General features: G+C 36.7%; 1 pseudogene; it reads right to left on the bottom strand.

Moving 5' to 3' along the window:
- Nucleotides 1–6,426: 6,426 nt before the first annotated feature.
- LOC101610466 lies at nt 6,427–7,017 on the bottom strand (annotated as a pseudogene).
- Between the last annotated feature and the right edge of the window lie 660 nt (nt 7,018–7,677).

The following is a 7,677-nucleotide window of genomic DNA, read 5'->3' as shown; positions in this document are numbered from 1 at the left end:
TCCAATTAGATAGTGGGTGGTTTCCCACATGACAGACATGCTACTATGGCACCTACTGGCTCATTTGGACTGGCTGGCCAAATTTAAAGCTTGCATTGTCCACTGTTGTTTATCTCCACTGGTGACTTTTCTCTCTATCTCCCATGGAGCTGTATGCAGCAATGTATTTTTCCAGCTTTCTATGAACTGGTCTACATGGAGGAGGTTTTCAGCAGCTCAAGCTTGATTCCTCCATTACCTTGCAGCCCAACATGTGGAGATTTCAGCAATAGCGTCTTTTTAAAGGTTTTTTTTTTTTAATTTATTAGAGACAAGAGAGAGAGAGAAAATGGGCAGGCAAGGGCCTATAGCCACTGCAATCTAACTCCAGATGCATGTGCAACCTTGTGGATCTGGTTTACATGGGATCTGGAGAATTGAACCTGGATCCTGAGGCTTTGCAGGCAAGAGCCTTAACTGCTAACCCATCTTTCTATTCCAGCAATAGGGTCTTACCATCTATTTACTGTGGGAAAGCAAGAGCTTCAGGAATAGCCTGTAATGTTTTAGGAGACATCAGGGAACACTCTGGCCAACAACTCGCTGAAAGTTATCCCATCCCTGGCACTAAAACTTTTCTAGTACCAATCTTTGGCTTCTGGGTGCACCATTGTCCAAAAAAGTAGGTTTCCATATGATTTATTCATACCCTCTTAGGTTTTGATTATCCCTCCCCCTCCTTTCCTTTACTCAATCTCTTCCCCTGACCTCACTTATGCCTTTCTACCCACAGTTATCTGTTATTTTACTTACATATATACAATACAATCCCCTTAAGTCACCCCTATTCCCTCCCTTATATCCCCTTTCTAGCTTACTGCCCCCTGCTACAGAATTTTATTCCAACTCATATGCAAGCACAAACATTTTCAGCTAGAATCTACATATGACAGGGAACATATGGTGCTTGGCTTTCTGGGCCTGGGTTACTTTAGTAAGTATAATCTTTTTCCAGGTCCATTAATTTCCCTGCAAATTTCATAATTTCAGGGGGTTTTTGGTTTTACTTATTTTTTTTAACTACTGAATAGAGCTCCATTGTATAAATGTACCACATCTTCATTATCCCCTCATCAGTAGAGTAATACCTAGGCTGTTTCCATTTCCAAGCTATTGTGAATAGACTGGCAATAAACATGCTTGTGCAAGTATCTCTAAGACATGTGATGAGTCCTTGGGGTATATGCCTAGAAATGTTATAACTGAGCCATACAGTAAATCTGTTTTTAGCTGTGTCAGGAACCTCCACACTGATTTCCACAATGGCTGTACCAGATTACATTCCCACCAGTAGTGCGCAAGGGTTCATCTTTTTCTGAATCCTCACCAGCACTTATTGTCAATTGTTCTCTTGATGGTACACATTCTGACGGGAGTGAGATGGACTCTCAAAGTAGTTTTAATTTGCATTTCACTGATGGCTGAGGATGTGAGACATTTTCTTAGATATTTACAGAGCATTGTATTTTTGCATGGATGGTGAAATTAATAATGCTTTTTGTGTTTAGTGTGACCTACATGTTCAGTTTGAGAAATGGGAGGAATAAAATTACAAAACAAAACAAAACAAAACAAAAAAAAAATCTCAGTCTTGCTTCCTAATTAGAAACATACGTAGAGTACATTTGATCTTTAAAAATAAATTTCAGAGTAGTTAAACCACTTATCCTACTATTCACAATAAATCAACCACTAGATAAACTGACAGTTAATTTTATTTTCAATTTTTTGAGGTAGGGTCTCACTCTAGCTTAGGCTGACCTGGAATTCACTATGGAGTCTCAGGGTGGCCTTGAACTCGCAGCGATCCTCCTACCTCTGCCTCCCAAGTGCTGGGACTAAAGGCATACACTACCACATCCATCTTAACAGTTAATTTTTTGATCACATACTTTGTACCTTGCTCAATTGTACCTTGCTCTTTATTTCTCCCAAGTACAATATCCACAGAGCCACTTTTTAATTGGGTTGTTTGACTCATTGGTAATTAAGTTTTTTGTGTTCTTTGTATATCCTGGATATTAATCCTCTGTCAGAAGTATAGCTGGCAAGGATTTTCTCCCATTCTGCAGGTTCCTCCTTTGCTCTATTCACAGGGTCCTTTACTGTAAAAAGGGTTGTAATTTCATAAGGTCCCAGTAGTTGATTAGTGGTTTTATTTCTTGAGCAACTGGGGTTTTATTCATGAAGTCATTGTTTAAACATTTTATTTATATATTTGTTTATTTGATAGAGAGAGAGAGAAACACACACAGAGAATGGGTGCACCAGGGCCTTCAGCCACTGAAAACTCCAAATGCATGTGCAACCTTGTGCATCTGGCTTACATGGGTACTGGGGAATCAAACCTAGGTCCCTTGGCTTTGTAAGCAAGCACCCCAACCACTAAGCCATCTCTCCAGCCTGTTATATTTGCTAGTACTTCACAATGTATTTGTACTGGCAAAACATATCACGAATCAAATAACATTTCTGAGTCAGTGGAAAGGGCTAAGATTTTTGACGTTTGCCTTTTCTTTTTATCCTCTTTTATTTTGAATAAGATATCAAATTACTATTTTTACATATCCTTTGTTAATAAAAATCAATTATCTTGATATTTCATAACACCTTTACTTGAGATGTTCCTAATAAAAATTTAATTCTGTACAAAATAACTTTTTTTTCTTTTTTTTTCATCTTTTATGGAATACTGAGGATTTCACCCAATATCTTATGCATGTTAGGCTATGACCCAGAGCTAACTTTGAAGCACTAGCTTTGCTTTTTGAAAGTACATTTTATTTATTTATTTATCTGTTTATTTATTTATTTATAACTAGAGAGATAGAGGAGAGACAGACAGAGATGATAGGTGTACCATGGCACCTAGCTTCTGCACATGAACTCTGGATAGATGCACAACATTGTGCATCTGACTTTATGTGGGTACTGGGAAAAGGAACTAGGATCTGCTGGCAAGAGCCTTAAATGCTGAATGATCTCTCCAGCCCCTTGTTTTACTTTTGATTTTGAGACTGACTCTTATTAGTTAGCTTAGGCTACTCTTGAACACATTTTGTAGATCAGGTTTCCCTTAAACTTGCAAACCATCTGCCTCAGCATTCTGAATAGAGATAGTAGACTTTTGTCTACTGCATCAATGTAAAGCTGCACTTGATGAAAATATGGGGATAATAAAACTTATGAGTATTTTTGTTGTTGTCCAATCTGTTGTCATATAATTTGAGAAAATAATATGATCAACTGAATAAAACACTGAATTTTTCCTAAATTTTCTTTATCTATAGTGATCCCTCTTCAACACAAATCTGGTTATTTTAACATTCTGTATTGGTTTAATTCAGGTGTCCCCCATAAACTTAGGGGTTCTGAATGCTAGGTTCCCAGCTGATGGAGATTTGGAATTAACAACTCTTGGAGGCAGTGTATGGGGTGTGGGTTTAGCGGTATTATAGCCAGTTTCCCCTTGCCAATATTTGGCTCACTTTACTGTTGATATTGTCCATCTTATGTTGTACAGGGGGTGATATCCACCCTCTACTCATGTTATTGTTTTCCCCAGCCATCATGGAGCTTCCCCTCGAGTCCATAAGCCAATATAAACCCTTTTTAATCCAAAGCTGCTCTTGATCTAGTAATTTCTCCCAGCAAAGCAAACCTGACTGCAAGACATCCTTTCAGTGATGATATTGGAATATGGCAGCTTTTTTTCCCCCTCACTTTCCTGTTGTAACAATGTTTCTTACAAATAGAATAAGCTTATTCATTTTCTGTTAGATGATTGAATGAAGACTGTAATTAAGCTTTTCTCAGAAAATAATTTCCCTTGTCCTTTTTTAGCTGAAATTCAAAATGATTTTTTTTCTTAATTATATATAAGGCCAAAGAAACAATGTTAAAAATAAGTCTAGGTAACAAGTAATTTTAATTTTAAATTCTAAATCAGAATTTCATCAGTAAGGTTTTTTTTTGGTGGTGGTGGTAGGGGGGTGTTGAGGATGGGTTTCATTCTAGCCAAGACTGACCAGGAATTCACTATGTAGTCTCAGGGTGGCATTGAATTCTTGGCAGGCTTCCTACTTCTGCTTGCTGATTGCTGGGATTAAAGGTGTGCACCACCACACACAGCATTTTATTTTCTTTTATTAAGGATATACTGAGTATGTATACATCATGTGTTGGTACCATCCTTTCCCTTGTCCCTAACTCCATTCCATTTGACTAGGGGAATATTTCTTAGGAACCTTACAGATAGATTTTGTGATATTATCTCTGTGAGATGGTAATTTTTTTTTTTTACTTGTAATTGTCTGTAAGGTTGATCTTATTATAGCTATGTAACTTACCTGTTTAAAGCAATGTGACTATGGTTTCCTCTGCCTTGGTGTACATTTGGGTTGAACTGTACAGATTACCAATTGGACAAGCAATGTTTAGAAATGCTCAGTGACCTTAAGATATGCTCTATGCCCCTTTCTTCAGAGGCCTTGTTGGACACTGGACTCAGAACAAACATACATATGTAAAAAGTACTGATCATAGCATTGAAGGCAGCAAGGTCAGTAACTATGGATTCACAAATCTGTTAAATACAAAATGGTGAGCTAAATATGTTTCTTTTGTAATCAGAGGATATGTGTGTTCTGGATTAGCATAATGCAACAGGTCATACCCCTAATTCCTTTCCTTTCACAAATACTTAAGGATTATACAAAGTCAAAATTTCATTTTGCTTATTTCTTCCAAACTTAACTAGTTTGTTTTAAACCAAATAAATGTCATCCAACGGACATTGAAATAGCTATTTAAATCATAGTGAATGAGAAAAGTTAATAAATCTTGAGAAATAAATATTTTACCCTATCAGTATCACACTTCTGTAAATTAATGAGTATTTAACCGTGTGCATTCATTTTTAAAAGTAATTCAATATCATGCTTCATTTTATGACAGTATTTTTAAATCATTATATAGACAGAGAATATGTGTTTGCAGTTATAGTAAGTCATGAAATATGTATTAATCATAGTTACACTATGTTAAAAGTGTGTGTTTCTCCATTAATATCATTGGTTTAAATGAAACTCATCTAAAATTTTGCACTTTTACAGTGCTTTTTTTAATTTTAAAATTAAAAAAAAATAGATAATGCAGTAAAAGTGTGATTTTCTATGTGTGCTGATATAGATATAGACATAGATATACTTTTTGGGTTTTTTTGCATTTCATTATTTATTTAGGTGTTTAAGCTCTTGCACTAAGTTTTTACAAACTGGTGAAAACTGACAAATTATTTCTCCTACAGAACTACAACCACACATTCCTAGACAATATAAATATATGGTTGATCCCACATTCAAACATGTCACCATTTTATCAATTACATAATAAAACAAATTATCAAGTATCCAATTATTAAGTTACTTAGCTCAAAAGGCATATAAAATGTTACATGTCTGCTCAGTTCATTAGCAGACCCCATTTTTTTGCAAGTTTAGAAAGAGGAAAATAATAGTTCAAACAATAAAAAGATGGTAAAGAACTTTTGTTAAGTATGGAAAAAATTAAGTATTTCAGAAATTTTGATTAATGATTGTTTACAACAAAGCATCTCTACCTTTATAAACATTTACTAAATTAAAGAGCACATTCTCTGTTATAAAAGACAAAGGCAACATCTGACTGAGATATTGAACAACCTCTCTCCCATTCTTTCTTCAGGCCCTCCCTGTTCATGTGCACCTCAGAGTGAAAACATTAAATTAACTATAAGGCTTTTTTGTTTGTCTGGAGACATTAAAGACATGTGCTTCTTCAACAATGCAGATTTTCAAAATGGAAGTTTTTCCATAACAGCATAAAAGACAGAATGACATTAAATAATCACCAAAAAAGAGTTGGTTAAAAAAATCAACACTTAAGCAAATCTGATGTGTACTGGTATGAATGTGGGAAATGTAAACATAAAGTGAGCAGAAAACTATATATATAGACCCTACATTTGAAATGACTGAAGGAATGAACCACCCAGGTTCTAGTGTCCTTAGCTCCTGAACGTTGGTTCTGTGTGATACTAAAAATGTATAAGTGTTGTGCTGAACGCTTTGGCAACTAATTGTCTTACTCGTCTTATGTACTGACAAGATTCTGCCTCAGGGAACATTTAAAGATACCTATGGCCACACGATTTTAGGAAAGGTCAATTGGTACAAATAATAATCACATTTTAAATGGTGACCAGCCAGAATCTTTTACTAAGTGTCCAAATAAGTTGATCATAACCTAAACTTAGAGGTTGCAATTCTGTCAAGCTTATAGCCTGGGAAAACTTTTAACACTCCTATAGACTTCATTAGAATTATTCACCAAGCCAAAACATTGGCTAATTATGTATGACAAAACAGGTCTTGTCTGAAGTTCCACATCCAAGGCAATAGCATCAGGCACCCCAGTTTTATTGGATACAACAGTTGTTAATACGAGCACTGGAGTCTTTGAAGCACAGCAGCATTATAGGACTATACTTCTCTAAATACGAAAGATGCTTGCTGTTGAAAGCACCACGCCACTTTTGTCTTATGAATTGTACTGTGTCTTCATATCTCATATCACCTTTAATTGATGCTAGGGCAACAAACACTGGAGCTCTCCCAAGTCCTGCAACACAATGCACAACAATACGACAACCAGGTTCTTCACAAAACTTGATTTTTACAAGACTTAACCAGTCATCAACAATCTGGTTGGAAGGTGGTGCACCATCATCAAAAGGCCAATCAAGAACATGAATGCCTTCTTTCTCCACAAGAGCAGTGTCGTAAGTTGCTTCACATACTCTTACTATTATGGTCACTCCATACTTCTTTACTTCCTCTATAAATTTATTTAAGTTGCATTGGTTGGATTGTGAGTAATAAGGAATCTCATGTCCTTGTATGTGACTTCCACAGGAGCAGGCTGGTTCATTCGAGCCATGTTAATTTAGTTTAAAAACAAACAAACAAAAAACACCCAATAGGGTTATGAAAGAATTTTAAAAAACTGAATACAAAAATGGAGCAAAAAAAAAAAAAAATGAAGTCTACTTCAATATACTTCACTTGAACTTCTCAGTGCTTTTGAGTATGGAGCTGAGAGAAATGGGAAATGAAATGAACCTCCTAACAAGAAGCAGCAACTCTTCAATCCAGTAATACTGAGGTGATACAAAGAAGTGCACTGACGTTTACCCCATCCAGGTCTGAGCTCTTGTTAAAGCTGTGGATCTCACTTCAACACTGCTGTGTTCAGGCTAACCATTCTTAAGGGGGCTTCTTGGTCGAGTAGCAATGGATCTCTACAGTTCACTTGTCTGCGTAGAGGTCGTGCTGTGCCTGGCAGTAATCTCCACTGCCCTTCAGAAACTCCAAAAATGTTTGACTAAGAACACCACAGAAATGAGGAATATGTCTACTCATTGAAGATTATGGCCTAATCATACAGCCGGTCCGAGGTGGCGGTGGTCCTTGCAAGGCAGGGGTGGCGGTGCAGGCGGAGGGGCCACCAGACTAACATGCTGTGTGCTGCTCGGCGGGGAAAGAGCACATCGCCAATGAGCCCGCACAGGAGCCAATGCGCGCGCCCAGGCCTAGATAT

Source organism: Jaculus jaculus, chromosome X, assembly GCF_020740685.1.
Source record: "Jaculus jaculus isolate mJacJac1 chromosome X, mJacJac1.mat.Y.cur, whole genome shotgun sequence".
In the NCBI taxonomy this organism is placed as follows: Eukaryota; Metazoa; Chordata; class Mammalia; order Rodentia; family Dipodidae; genus Jaculus; species Jaculus jaculus.
This window is presented reverse-complemented; position numbering and strand designations above follow the sequence as displayed.